We start from the raw sequence: 14,562 nt of genomic DNA on the forward strand, positions 1-14,562 counted from the left end.
AAAGATGCCATACTGGATTCCTAGGGTTTGTCTACAAGGGCACTTCATCAGCAAAACTGCTGTCGTTCAGGGGTGTTAAAAAAAAAAAAAACACACCCCAAACGACAAAAGTTTTATCAACGAAAAGTGCCGGTGTGAACACCGGCTGCTGCTCATGGGAGGTGGAAGCTTTTGTCGGCAGGAGAGCTTTCTCCTGCTGACAAACAGCAACTACACTGCATGCCTTTTAGCAGCATAGGTGCAGTGGCACAGCCGTGCCGCTAAAAGCCTCGTAGTGAAGCCATAGCCCTGGTCTCACATTTAAGTGAGACAGAGCAGGATTAACTAAATTTGTATTCCTCTGCCACCTCAAAAAATGCACAGAGAAAGAACAGGCTCAAAAAAAGCCCAGGTGAGCGAGGCACTTGGTAAATTGTCTGACAATCTGGAGTTAAAAGGCCTAATGTGACCTCCTATTACCTCTTTGTAGATGCCCAGCAACTCCATTGATTTGGATGGAATTGCTTTTCATTTACCATAGAGTAAAGGAACAGCATCTACCCCAGAGAATTGCCACAAAAAGGAGAAAGGAAGAAGAGGAATCCCTTCTTAACTGCCCTGGCTGGATGAAGGCTGACACATGGGGCTTGAGAAGGTAGGTTTAAATGGGGGATAAGTTGGGGAGGCTCCTCAGGGTCCCATGTGGAACATGGAGGAGTTTTCTTTAACCAGAAAAAAAAAATAGAAAGAAAAAGAAAAGGCATAATCTCTTTGAAACTTGCAGTTTTATGAGGGACTTGTCCTTGGGAGTTGTACACTAAAGATGACTAGAGCCGCTTCACACTCTGCAAAATTACTACAAACATAAGTTGAGTGGCTTTATCATAAAATTGGAGTGGCCATTAAAACTTCAAAGGAGACGTATGACCTGAGTTTTACCTGTCACAATGTGAGTATTTATTATAGGAGGATTTTATTCTTTAGTTAACGGGCTGTTACTCATGTAAAGTTCTGGGTTTGATTATAGTTTTCATAAATGGATGACAGATTAGATGTTAATATTTTATTACGCATCATGACCTTGGAAATCCATAAAACAACAAACAGGTAAGAATTCCAAAAAATCTGGCTCCTTAAGGAGCGAGAGAGAGCAATAGCGCATATTTCTAATACCTGAACATGGTCTTGATGCTACCTTTCCTTTGATTAATATACTCAGCTATAATTTTTAGCAATTCTAAAAGATACAAGCCTCAAGGGATGCTGGGAGTTGTAGTCTCCTTTTGAATGAGGTCAGGTCACATACCACTTAATCACAACTGCCAAACTGTGAGATATAGAGCCCCCAAATCAGGGACAATGGCACATGAAGAAAAGTTTTGAGAGAGACAGTGTGGCATGTCATTTCTCTCCAGTTGTCTGTGTGCTTTCCCAGCCTTTGTCCTCTCTTAGGGTCTGCTTCTAGTCCCTTCCTGCTCCCACCCTTGGTACCCTTCTGATTGTCATTTCATTGCCCCCAAACCACCACTTTTCCCAACTCTAACTCCACTGCTGCCAAATCTCTCACTCTCTCTTAGTTTCCCCCTCCAGTGCCTTAGCCACAAAATCGTCCTTCCCCGATTTGTATCATTTGTATTTTCTCATCTCCCTCTCCTTTTTTCTCTGCCACTTTCTCTCTTTGCTACCACCTGGACTTACTTCTACACTTTCACCCAGTGGTCAGCTCTCTCCAGAGGCGAAAAGTGGGCTGTTATGGCGTACCGCTAAGAAGTGGCCACCGGTACCGGCCCATACACAGCCGATGTCAAAGCACTGCTATGTCAGCGCTTTAACGTCGCTGCCCCTTTTGCCCCCCCAGGGCTGCCACGATGGGAGGGGGAGGGGGAGGGGGAAGGGGCAGCTTCCCTGGGGCCTGGCGATTTCCCAGCAGTGGCCCACAGCCAGGCTCCTGTACCGGTAAGATTTTTGTTACTTTCACCCTTGGCTCTTTCTCTCTCTGATTCCCCATTTTCCCCTTCCAGTGCTTTCCCTCTCCTGAATATCTTTGTCATCCCACCCTGGTCCCATCACCCTCAACAAAGTTTTAGTAGCTACTGTCTCTCGTCCTAACTTTGTTCTCCCGTCTCCCCTACCTACACATGCACAATGTCCTCCGGTGATCCCCTTCCAGGGAGGATACATACTGCTTCTCAGGGCTAGCAGGCAAGTGAGTGAGTAAGAGGTGGCAGGTACTGGACACATCCATCCCCACGTCAGCTGCCCCACTTCACTGCACTGAAAGGCTCAGCAATGGTGAGGAAGAGGAAGCTTTGGTTGCCTACTTGGCAGCCCGATGGATAGTTCTAATGAGACCTGTAACTCTAGTATCCGTTGACTCCTCTTCTCCCTCTCACATTGTCCCAATTTCTGCTCCCTGCTCTTCCCATTTGTTTCCTCAAATCCCCCTTACCTACTAGCCTCCTTAAGGGACCTGAGGCTGCATGTCGGCAGAGCAGGTCTGAGCCCTGTTGCGGCAGTGAGGGAGTACGGTAGCAAGAGGGAGGTGATGCTGCTAGTCACCATCTGTGTTCAGTCAACCTTGCTGTCAGTGAAGTTGCATTCGGTTTGCCCTGGTGTTTGCTGACAGAACCAATGTGCATGCTGCTGCAGGAGGCAGTGTGAAGGTGAGACAGGAGATGCTATGGAAGAATCCATGTTTGTGGTGGGACAGTGGGATGTATAGAGCTCTCCGTTGTGCATGCAAGTTCTAGTATGACCACTAGGGTCATATTCTGAACCTTCAGCAACCTGGCCAATGGTTTACTAGGGATGTGGGAGGAGTTCACTGGTCAAGTTATGTTTGCTTTATAGAGCATTCCTGTTTCCCTTTTTTAATTTTGCCCTTTCCCCAATACATTTCTCTCCCTTAGTTCCTTGCATTCAGGGCTGGCCTTACTATGAGGCGAACTGAAGCGGCCGCCTCAGGTGCCAGACTGCGGGGGGACGCCACCAGGCCCCAGAGTGTAGAAAATTGTGTCTGCTGCTGGTGCATATGTATTCTCTTTGCTCTAGATGCACAGAGATGGTGGAGTGCTGTGCTGAAGGAAGCAGGGCACAAGAGACATGGCAGGCAGGAGAAAAGGTGAGGGGGAATAACAGAAAGCAGCAGGAGCTGCAGGGAGAGAGAGGAGCAGGAGCCTCTTATTACCTCTCTAGCACTCCCAGGAGCCTGGACTGATTAACACCAGCTTCTCAGGGAGCTCCCTGTTTCCTGCTGCTTCCCTGAACCCACTTGAGGAGAACAGGCAGTAAACTGAAGTAGTAGGAGCCAGTTAGGCCCTTAAGATGCTGATATCTTCCCCTCACTCAGGCCCTGCTACCAGCCTGCTTATTTGTCCCCTTCAACTGCGTGTTGAGAGCCACTATAGCTGGCACAGATCAGCAGTCATGAGTGAAAGAAGAAAATGCCCCTCTGGGGCAGCATTCAGAAAAAGAAAGAAAGCAAAGGAAGCTTTTCTATCTAAGCAGGAAGGAGCTCTCCTGAGATACATACACACAAATGTTCACAGTGAGCCTTCCGGCCCCAGTGAGGATGTGAGTGGTGAGGAGATGCCTGATCTTCCAGTTAGTCAGAGTGCAGGTGACCTGGCAGCTATAAAACGCTGTGGGCCAGGAGCTCAGAGAGTCTCTCTCTAGCTGTGGAGAGAGATGGGCCTGGCTGCTTGGGAGCTCACAGGGTACCTATAGTGAAGCAGGGCTGGGGAAACGCCAGAGGAACTGGGGAGCTCCAGGCTGGAACACCCCCAGCCTGCAGGCCTTGCTGAAGGCCTAAAGCAGGTACTGGGGTTGCAGAGGGGCAGCCCAAGGTTAGGCAAAGGCAGCAGGTCCAAACCCTCCTTGCTGATGATGAGTGGTACAGACTGCAGTCCATGGGGGCTAGATGAGGACTGGCAGTAGCTGCTGAGGCAAGGTGGGGATAAGGGGTTGGGGGTTCCCTGGAGCAGGGAGACCCAGAGACTGCGGGGGGACTGCAGAGGGCAGAATCCCGAGGGAAGGGGCACCGGGGTCCGGGAGGGACACTGGGACCTGAGGCAGGCGGGGCACCGGCCTGCAGAGGGCGCTCCAGAGGCTGGAGAGCTAATTCCCAGGACGACCAGTGGGAGGTGCCGCACCAGTGAGTCACGCATTGGTATAGGAACAAATGACTTTAATGGTGTGTTTTGTAACAACAACAGAACCTAGTGAAAATGTCCCTGCAATGGTGACTGTCAGAGAGCATTTTCTAGAATTTATTGACATTGATGACACCACAGGAGTTGGTATGACAAATGTGCTTCTTAAAAAGCTGGAAGGTACGGGAATTGCGATAGCTGACATGAGAGGTCAGGGCTACGATAATGGTGCCAACATGAGTGGAAAGAACAGAAGAGTGCAGACATGGATCCAAGAGTTAAACCCTTGAGCTTTCTTTGTCCCATGCAGTTCTCATTCACTGAACTTGGTGGTCAGTGATGCAGCATCAGCTTCTATTGAGGCTGCTGAATTTTTTAATGTAATTCAAAGCATCTATGTATTTTTCTCTGCATCAACTCATTGATGGCAAATTTTGAAGCAACATCTGGGAACATCCTCTCTGACACTGAAACCACTGAGTGCCAAACGATGGGAAAGTCGAGTGGAGGCGATAAAGCCTATCAAACACCAAATTGGGAAGATAGATGATGCCATAGTTGCCATTATGGAGGATAATGTTATGACAGAAACTGTTTGTGGGAGAACAGTGGGAGAGGGAAATGGAATCACCAGAAACATACATAACTTCAAATTTCTGTGTGGCTTAGTGTTGTGGCATGACATACGGTTTGAAATAAATGTTGTAAGCAAGAGACTCCAAGGTGTTGACCTTGATATATCTGGAGCAATGGAACAGCCGGATAAAGCAAAGTCATACTTACAGTCTTACTGGTCAGATGTGGGATTTCAAAACATTCTGAAGAGTGCACAGAAGTTGGCAAAGGAACTTCACACTGAAGCTATTTTCCCACCCATTCAAGAATACAAGAGTCACCAAAGAAGAAGACATTTTGATTACGAGGCACAGGATAATCCCATAAGAAACCCCAAACAATTCAAAGTTGAATTCTTTAACCAAGTGCTAGATTGTGCAATACAGTCAGTTGAAGAATGTTTCATGCAGCTCAAGGAACACAGCAGTATATTTGGGATGTTGTATGATATTCCAAAACTCCTCACTATTCCTGAAGAAGACCTACACCAGCAATGCAGGGCACTAGAGACAGTGTTGACACATGATGACATGCGCGATATTGATGCACGTGATTTAGGTGATGAAGTGAAAGACCTTTCAAGATACATTTCAGCAGGATCAACTCCAAAGGATGTTCAGGAATATATGTGCACAAATAAGATGACCACCCTCTTTCCAAATGCTTTTGTTGCTCTGCGCATACTTCTAACACTTCCTGTAACAGTTGCCAGTGGAGAACGCAGCTTCTCCAAGCTGAAGTTAATAAAAACACATCCACGCTCCACTATGACACAGGAGAGGCTGGTTGGCCTTGCAACCATCTCAACAGAGCATGAGCTGGCCCAGACTGTGGACCTTCAGCAGGAAGCAGTTCAAATCTTTGCAAGAAGGCACGGAAAGCACCACTTTGATTATTCAAACAGATAAAAATGCCAGTGTTCACAATGCAGACAAGAAAAGTTACATTTGCTGTTCAGGTGTTTGAAAGTTAAGTGTTACTTAAAATTTTTGAACAAGGCATTTTAAGTTGTTAGTTCTCCTTTATTGGGGTAGGTAGCAGAGCAGTACCATGAGAGAAGTAGAACAGGAAGAAGGCAGAACTGAGACCTTTCAAAGTTTTGGCCCAAGCGAGGGGGTATGGGGACAAAATTTGATCTCCTGCCTCAGGTGCCAAAATGTTCTGGGCCGGCCCTGCTTGCGTTAGGAGTTCTTACTGCTTGTATTCTGACTGGTTCTCTGATTCCTTTGATCACTGTGTATCAAAATTCCTCTCATAGGCAAGTTGACACCCATTGTGTTCATGTTCCCATGAGAGCTAGAGGCATTGCTTTTACACCACTGATTGTGTCAGATCCAGTTGCCATTAAACAGGCCATGTTACAAACCAGATCCTCATCATCCCAACCTATAAACTGAGGCCTCATAGTTTTTGGGTAGCACTGCCAAGTAGAATAGGGGGTTACATATAAATATCCCCTATAATAATAATAATCAGTTCTCAGACTGTTTCCATGACTTTATCAGTTCTAATCTGATTTGAATGGGCAAGGTATCATTTGAACTGCATTTATTTATTGTTTTTTCAGATGTGCATGCCATAAAAATTGGATTAAAGGTTGGATTTTGTCATGACTGTCTCCTGAAAGTACTGTTTCTGTCTACAAGAAGTGGTTTCTGGAAGGTTTATTTTATTAATTATATGCTGCCACCCATTTATTTATCTCCTCAGGGCAGAGTTTCCCTTTCTGATTTCACTGCAAAGCCTCTTTGTTTTAAGGTAGCATGCCTCAAAAGTGGACAGAGTTAAAGTAGAGGACAGCTTATTACATTCAATCTACTCACCATTGTTCTTTCTTCCACAACATGGAAGAAGGGAAGGTGAATGATTGTTGTGTTGGACATGGAACATAGTCCCCCAACCCCAGAACTATAGCTGATGTGAAAAATTACCACGTGACCACAGGGAGACCATTCTATTTCAGACCCCAGTCCTGCAAACATTTATGAGCCTGCTTCACTTTACATATGTGAGCCGGGGTGGTGGCTAAAGTTAAGCAGGCGCATAAGTGTTTGCAGGACTGGAGCCTTATTTTGCATAGTGTCTTTTATACAAGTTAGTCTTTTGGACCGTGTCTCTGTGATCACAGAGTGGATAGGAATTCTCTGGGAAGGGATTATTCCTGCATACCATTTCCACTTAGTCACATGGGGAAATAGGAAGTCCCAAAGTTGCTTGTACCTATGATTGACTGATGGTAGACACACCCTGTGATTGGCTACAGACCATTTTGGGCCCACCCTGCAAACACAAGCATCAGTAACTTCACAGAAGAGACTAGTCCCCTTCAGAGGGACTGTTCCTGTACATAAAGTTGCTTGCGTGTGTGTTTGCAGGGTTGGGCCATAAATGATCTGAATATAGGGTTTAGCACAAACCACTAGAAAAGTGGTGTTTATTCATTTTATCCTCTTAGCTTTAGGGCATAGAGAGATATGTTCTAACCACTCCCCCCCCCCAGTTGCTTGAAATCTAGTGAAATTAAATATACATATTTACTTATTTGTATTTAAAAATTCACAGATATCTGTAAACACAACCCCTCCCATACATTGACAGAATATCAAGGACCATTACATTAATTCATTTGGAAATGTGCGACCATTAAACATACAACTGAATAATTTTATTACTTTGATTTTGATTCACATTTCTACAGCACTTTGAAAGTATAGTGCTAGATTCTCAGGTCATGTAGCTCTGTTGGAGTCAATGAAGTTATGTTGTTTTTCACCAGCTGAGGATCTGGCTCATAAAGTGCTATGTAACTGTAAGTATTCTAAACACTATTATAATATTTTGCTCATTTTAGGGCTTAAAAATCAAAATACACCTTGTAATGCTAAAAATGCTTCCGTGCTTTAGAGGCACAGAATTATAACGTAGATCTTTCTAGCAGAATTTATAGAGCTACGTTCTCTCTCACTCTCCACCTTTCTTTTCTAGATCTGATAAAATATTGGGAATATAAGAACCTAAGATTGGCCATACTGGGCCAGAGCAACGGTCCACCTAGCCCAGTATCCTGTCTTCCAACAGTAGCCAATGCCAGATGCTTCAGAGGGAATGAACAGAATAGGTAATCATTGAGTGATGCATCTCCTGTCACCCATTCCCAGCATCTGGCAAACAGAGGCTAGGGACATCATTCTTGTCCATCCTGGCTAATAGTCATTGATGGACCTATCCTCCATGAAGTTATCTAGTTCTTTTTTGAACCATGTTATAGTCTTGGCTTTAACAACATCCTCTGGCAAGGAGTTCCACAGGTTGACTGTGTGTTGTGTGAAAAAATACTTCCTTTTGTTGGTTTTAAACCTGCTGCCTATTAATTTCATTTGGTGACCCCCTAGTTCTTGTGTTATGAAAAGGAGTACACAACACTTCCTTATTTACTTTCTCCACACCAGTCATGATTTTATAGACCTCTATCCTATCCCCCCCTTAGACGTCTCTTTTCCAAGCTGAAAAGTCCCAGTCTTATTAATTTCTCCTCCTATGGCAGCCGTTCCATACCCCTAATCATTTTTATTGCCCTTTTCTGGGTGGGTCAGGTAAAACATTCACTAGGACTAAAGATATCAGAAGAATCTGTGTTGATCTTCATGCAGATATGATCAAATATATCTATTTTTCCATTTCACCCACATTAGCCCTCTGACAAGGGTTTCATGATTCCAGAACACTAGCTGGATCCATTTTGGAGCTGGCAGTCTCTAGAATGACACAATGAGTGGGTGAGAAGAAAATCAATTAAATAAAAGAGGAAAAGGCCTCTTGTCGGCTTAATGGAAACGATTAATGGTTTCTTGGAGCCTGAGCCTGCCTGTACTGTAATGTACAGAAGTGCTTCACACCACAGCATAAAGACCTATGTGCATTCAAGATCCAATACTGCTCCCATTGATTTAAATGGGAACAGGGTGAGCCCTTGAAAAGGAAGGTGGACTATGGTGCTTTTAAGGCTATATGTTTGCATAAGAGGAGCTGTGCCTGCATTACACATAACACACCGAGGATCTTCTAAAAGGGGAGCCAATACAGTAGAAGCCCATTTATCCGAGCGTCCATTATCCAACTCTCCGTATTAACTGAGCCCCAGGCGGGGTTCTGGCTTTCTTCCCTGGGCAGTGGGAAAATGGCTGTCAGTCCCAAACGGATCCCTGCCTCCCAGGGCTGACAGCAGGGCCCCGCTGCCTGGGGCTGACAGCCCAAGCCTCACCACCTGGGGCTGAAGTTCTTTGCCCATTCTCTGAATTTCCAAATTTTTGATTATCCAATCCGGCCCCAGTCCCAATTACATCAGATAAACAGCATTCCACTGTAGTTAGGAAAAGAGGAGAGTCATCAGGCAACAAGGAGATCCATGTGTGCTGCCATTCCCAAAAGGCACAAATTACAAATCAAACTAATTCATGTCCCTAATCTCAAAGCCTTGAATGAGCACAGTACACTTCAAATATGGGATTGGTGACATATCTGGGAAAGCCTTAGTGAAATCCCTGCACATATTTCATACTAAAGAACATATGAAATACTACCCAACAAAGAGAGTCAGGCACTCCACACTAAAACAGATGGAGTTTAATTGTGTGTAGTACAGTGTAAAGCACCAGACTGAGGAACAAAACAGCAAACACAAACAAATAATCAGTCATAGAAAGCAAAAGGTACATAATCGACAGCTCAATAGCTGCAACATGTGGCTTCACATACAAGCACCACATCTCCTTGGGGCTCTGCTGAACTGTGTTGTTGACCTACCTGCACTGTTTATTGCCCAAGGTGGCAACATTTTCTCCACTCCTTCTGTCCCTCCGCTCGCAGACAGCTCTGCTTTATGCCCTGGCCCTGCATGGTGTGTTAGAATTCAACCAGGTATGGCAATCAATCCCTTATCACTTTGCATACTGGTGTTTGGGTGATCTGTGCCTGGCTCCATGCATGACACATTAGACACATTATTGTGATGAGCATATCCCTGGACAGCATGATGAGTGAGTTCAGCACTCATTCACTGAGGAACATCTGTGTCTCTCTTCTGTCATGCATGGCTGTGGATCTCACCTAGGGCAGCATCAAGAGGCCCTTGGAGAGTAGATTCAGCCCATAGAAGCACATTACAGAGGAAACATATTGGTGTCTTTGAGTTTACAGCCCCTCAGTAAGAACCTGTTGCTGCCTCTGACTTCTAAGAAAGTCAGACAACTTGGCTTTCTCACTGTAGTAAGCTGTTGTGGTGGCCTGCGTCCAACTTATGTGAGAGGTACTCTACTCTAGAATAAAGCAACAGGCATAAAACCAGCAACTTTCTCTATAACAACTGACTCCTCACTTTTTCTAAGTCTCTATCCAGCAAGCAGAGATTCCACAAAAGTCAGGTTTCAGAATCAGTGGTGAGAAATCCCTCTGCAACCTTTCAAAAACATATTTCACTAGAGTGATAGTCCCTAATACTATATTGATAACGCACTGTAAGATGAAGTGCTTTGGGCCATTATCTGTATGTTACTTCAGTATATTTTTATAAGGCAGGTGCTTTGAAACAAAAACATTCTAAAATAATAAGTGACAAAATCAGCAAAGTTGTCACCATCACAGATTTTCTTTCATTCCCAGGAAGGCATAGCTAGAAAAAATATTTTGAACTAAATCCTGAAAACTGAAGGGGCTCTCCAGAATTTCTAGAGGAAAAGTACGAAGTATCATTTAATTTTACTATTATTGACCAATTTCAGTAGAAATTCTAAAACTGTGGCACTTGCTGAAATTAGTTGCAAGGAAATAAACCTACTGAAAGAACATATTATCCATGCAATAAATACCTGTCAAAATATAGTAAAGCCCTTTGCATTGGGGCTGTGATTTAGGAATAGATCTGCTAAAACAGTAATCTGCCTAACGAGAAAAAGGGTAAAGTGTGATGGAAAAATTGACCTGAGGAGCAGGTAAAACTCTGCTTGTGAGAAATAAATGTGGTTTGAGAAACTAAAACAAGAAAAAAACCAGAAAAGTGTAGATGTCTCTTAACAGTGCAGTAGAAGTCTGTCTATAAGAGCAATTGATTTGCAAGTCACAAATGTAACATGTTTCTACTGCATCATGTAACAATTGTGAGACTCCGAATATTGTAGGGAATAAAATAAAATTCTAAAACAAAATAAATACTAGAATAACCAAACACACATACATTATCAATGGCTAATTGATCTCCAACTTAAAAAAAAACACCTGCAAAACACAGGGACTCACACCAGAAATATGTATAAGGGAATGAAAATTATGCTTCACTTACAGGCTGTTTGCTCTGGCATTTCTCATAGGATTCTCCTGTACAAAGGTAAGGTTTGGCACACAGTATAATTATTCTCCCACCTACTCTCGTCACAAGGTCTTCTGAAACGGCAGTTTCTTTCTTCACTCCTGTTAATGGTTCCAAAATGATATCTTAGGGTGACAACACTCCTACATTGTATAAATATCTTTTAGGAGCATTTGATCTTTCCCCTCTTCTCTCCTCCACTTCCATTAGCAGTTTTTATTGCAGCTGGTCTAAAACAAGTTAATGAAATCTCATGTTTCTGTTTACTCTAGGTCTGTATTGGTAAACAGAACTAAAGAGGAAACAAAAGTCTAGGCAGCATTGTAAAAATTATAGTCAAACAGCCACTACTTTCTTGTTTGGACTCTAATCAGTGTCACTTCAACATCTGCTGCTTAGCACAGTCAAGGCACTTTCTCAGGGATTCTCTGCAACGTACAACATTTGCTTTCATGAGGCAGTGAAACCCTAGGAAAGTCTGCATATTTGAACTTTGAAAAGAAAGAGGGAAGAATTATCATTTTTAATTTGTACCTCATGGGCCCAAATCTGATCTCATTTACATCAATATAATACAACACAACTGCCATGGATCTACTCCAGATTTACACTGGTATGAGAAGAGAATTAGGCCCCATGTGTTGTTATTGCCTAACAGATCTGACAATCTTTAGGACCCTCCTGTGTAGGTATGGAGGGTCCTCTCATAGCTGTATTGGTCCCATTGTACTGCAGAAGGTGAGAGCAGGATAAAGGGAGCTTGTGTAAGGAGTGCATACTCCTTGAATGCTGTGAGGCCTACCTTCCCTTATATTGCTATTAGGGGGACTGGAGTGGGAGTGGGAGAGTGGGACCAAAGGATCTGCCCCTTCACAGGTCCTTCAGTTTTTCATTTAGCTTCTCTGGAGTTTGGGAAGTGCTAGGACTATGGTGGCTATTCCACCCACTAAGCTGAAGTAATAGTTGTAGAGTCAACTCCACTCCCACCCTGCATCCTAAGGGGGAAGGATTCCTCCTCTATCCCCTGAACAAGTTATTCTGTCTGGCCTCTGAGGAGATGATTTTGGCCCATGGGAACTATTATCTACATTTTAAATATATTCACATTAAACAAATTACTCACAGGAGATGTTTGAAACCATGTGAGTCAGCTAATATAGAGAACTGGTGTGTTTCCAACAAAAATATACTATTTTGATATTTATTGCAATCAAAACAACTGAACTCACAGTTCCTAAAAGATTGTGTTTCCTATTCTAAAATTAACATTTTAATCATGTAAGCCATACAGAGTCATTTAGTGTGGGCTATCAATTGTTTACCAAACTAGCGCTCCTTACCTATTGATTAACCATCAACTTATCTAAGTAAGAAATGGATAACAACGTTTATATTTCAGTCATGTCTTACTTTGTCTCTGTAATCACATCCCATACAATTAACTTAGACTGTCAATACCCATCTTTTCTTCTACCTCTATGCCTCTTACTATGTTTAGTGAAAGAAAACAAGAGGAACAGCCTAAGTGCCTTAAGCAAATTTCAAATTCTTCACAAGAGGCATTGAATAGATCTCATATCCAAGATATGTGCAAATTCAACTGAAAATTGGATAGACCCAAAATTTGCAGCAATCAGGCCATACTTAAGAAATCTGGACAATTTACCAATGTAAAAAAGCATTCTTATTGAACCATAATTCCACTCGTCTCAAGGTGAAGGTCAAATGAAAGATGAAGATAAAGATTGATAACTTTATTAGTATGCTAACTGACTAGACAAGACACGGAGGCCAGCCGGACGGAGATGGACCCTGACACACGGTCCGGGGTCGTCGCGAAGAGTGGAGAGAACAGAGAACCCCAGAGACGGAGGATGCCAGAGATTTGGGTAGAAAGTGACCCAGGGAGGTTTTCTGGGAAATGGTGACAGAACCGGACCAAGGCTCAGCGTGTTTCAGTCGGACCTCTACCGAGCTGGCGGCAGACAAATCTGTCACCAACAGGGCCCTGGGTCGGGATCTGGAGGAGAGGGCAGGCCCGGGTCCCCCTGTGCTGGCCACCACCCACCCCACTGGGCTCCTGTGCCCTGACAGTAAGGGCTATAGTACTGACTCTGGCCATTGGGCTGCACTACACTGACGGCAGGGGCTATGGTACTGACTCTGGCCATTGGGTCACACTATCCTGATGGCAGGGGCTGTAGTATCAGCTCTGGCCATTGATTGACTCTGGCCGTTGGGCCACACTGCCCTGAGAGGCTGCACCGCCGATAGGCTGCACCGCCATGGTATCAAGGTGCCACATTAAGGACTGAGGCCCCTGCGCCGTGCAGCCCTGAGACCTGGGGCACTCTTCAAACTCGACCGCAGGGCTGTGACACACCTCTTCCCTGTTCCCGAAGGGTGATGGGGTGTATCAGCTTTGCGGCACCTGGTGGAGAATGCGGGCACTGATCAGGACCTGCTAGAATAGGGATTCTCAAACTGGGGGTTGGGACCCATCAGGGGGTCGCGAGGTTATTACATGGAGGGTCGCGAACTGTCAACCTCCACCCCAAATCCCACTTTTCCTCCAGCATTTATAATAGTGTTAAATATATAAAAGTGTGTTTTTAATTTATAAGAGGGGGGTCACACTCAGAGGCTTGCTATGTGAAAGGGGTCACCAGTACAAACATTCGAGAACTACTGTGCTAGAAGGACCCAAACCAGACAAATGGAGCCCAAAAAGTTTTTGAAATGGCTGCTAGACAGCTAGCAGCAACAGGCTGCAGAGCAGCAACAACAGCAGGTGCAGCTTCTCCTCCCAGCACAGCTCCAGATGGCACAGCAGCAGGAGCAGCACCAACAGCTGATGCAGGAGTTGGCCACGCAGCAACAGGCATAGCAGGAACATCTAGACCAAAGGCTGGCTTCATTGTTGCGATCCCCTACAAGCCCTTCCCCTAGCCTGGCCAGGTTGAAGTCCAGGAGTGGCCTGATGGGTATCCCTGTACGCCTGATGACCTGGAGGCATTCCTTGTGGCCTTCAAGAGGGTCACCACTGCTGACCGGTGGCCGCCCAAACACTCGGACACACTCCTAGCCCCTTACCTACGTGGACTGGCGCAGATGGCATACCAGAACCTCGACCCCCAGAAGGAGATAGAATATTCTAAAGTGAAGGCAGCCATCCTGGACAAAATGGGCATCAATCCCAAAACATACCACCAGCGACTCTGCCGTGAGAGGTACCTGCCAGGGGCCAGACCCAGAGCTGTGGCACAGCGAATGCAGGATTACTGTTGGCAGTGGCTGGAACCGGAACACCAGACCGGGCTCCAAGTGGCTGAAACCATGGCCCTGGAACAATTTACCCAGATCCTGCCCATATGGCCGCTGAGGGAGCAGAGAGATCGGGGCATAAATTGGGGGTCCTGGGAGAGCAAGACCGACTGCCAGGTTGAGGGTCTCACA

This window comes from Chelonia mydas, chromosome 1, assembly GCF_015237465.2.
Source record: "Chelonia mydas isolate rCheMyd1 chromosome 1, rCheMyd1.pri.v2, whole genome shotgun sequence".
NCBI classification, from domain to species: Eukaryota; Metazoa; Chordata; order Testudines; family Cheloniidae; genus Chelonia; species Chelonia mydas.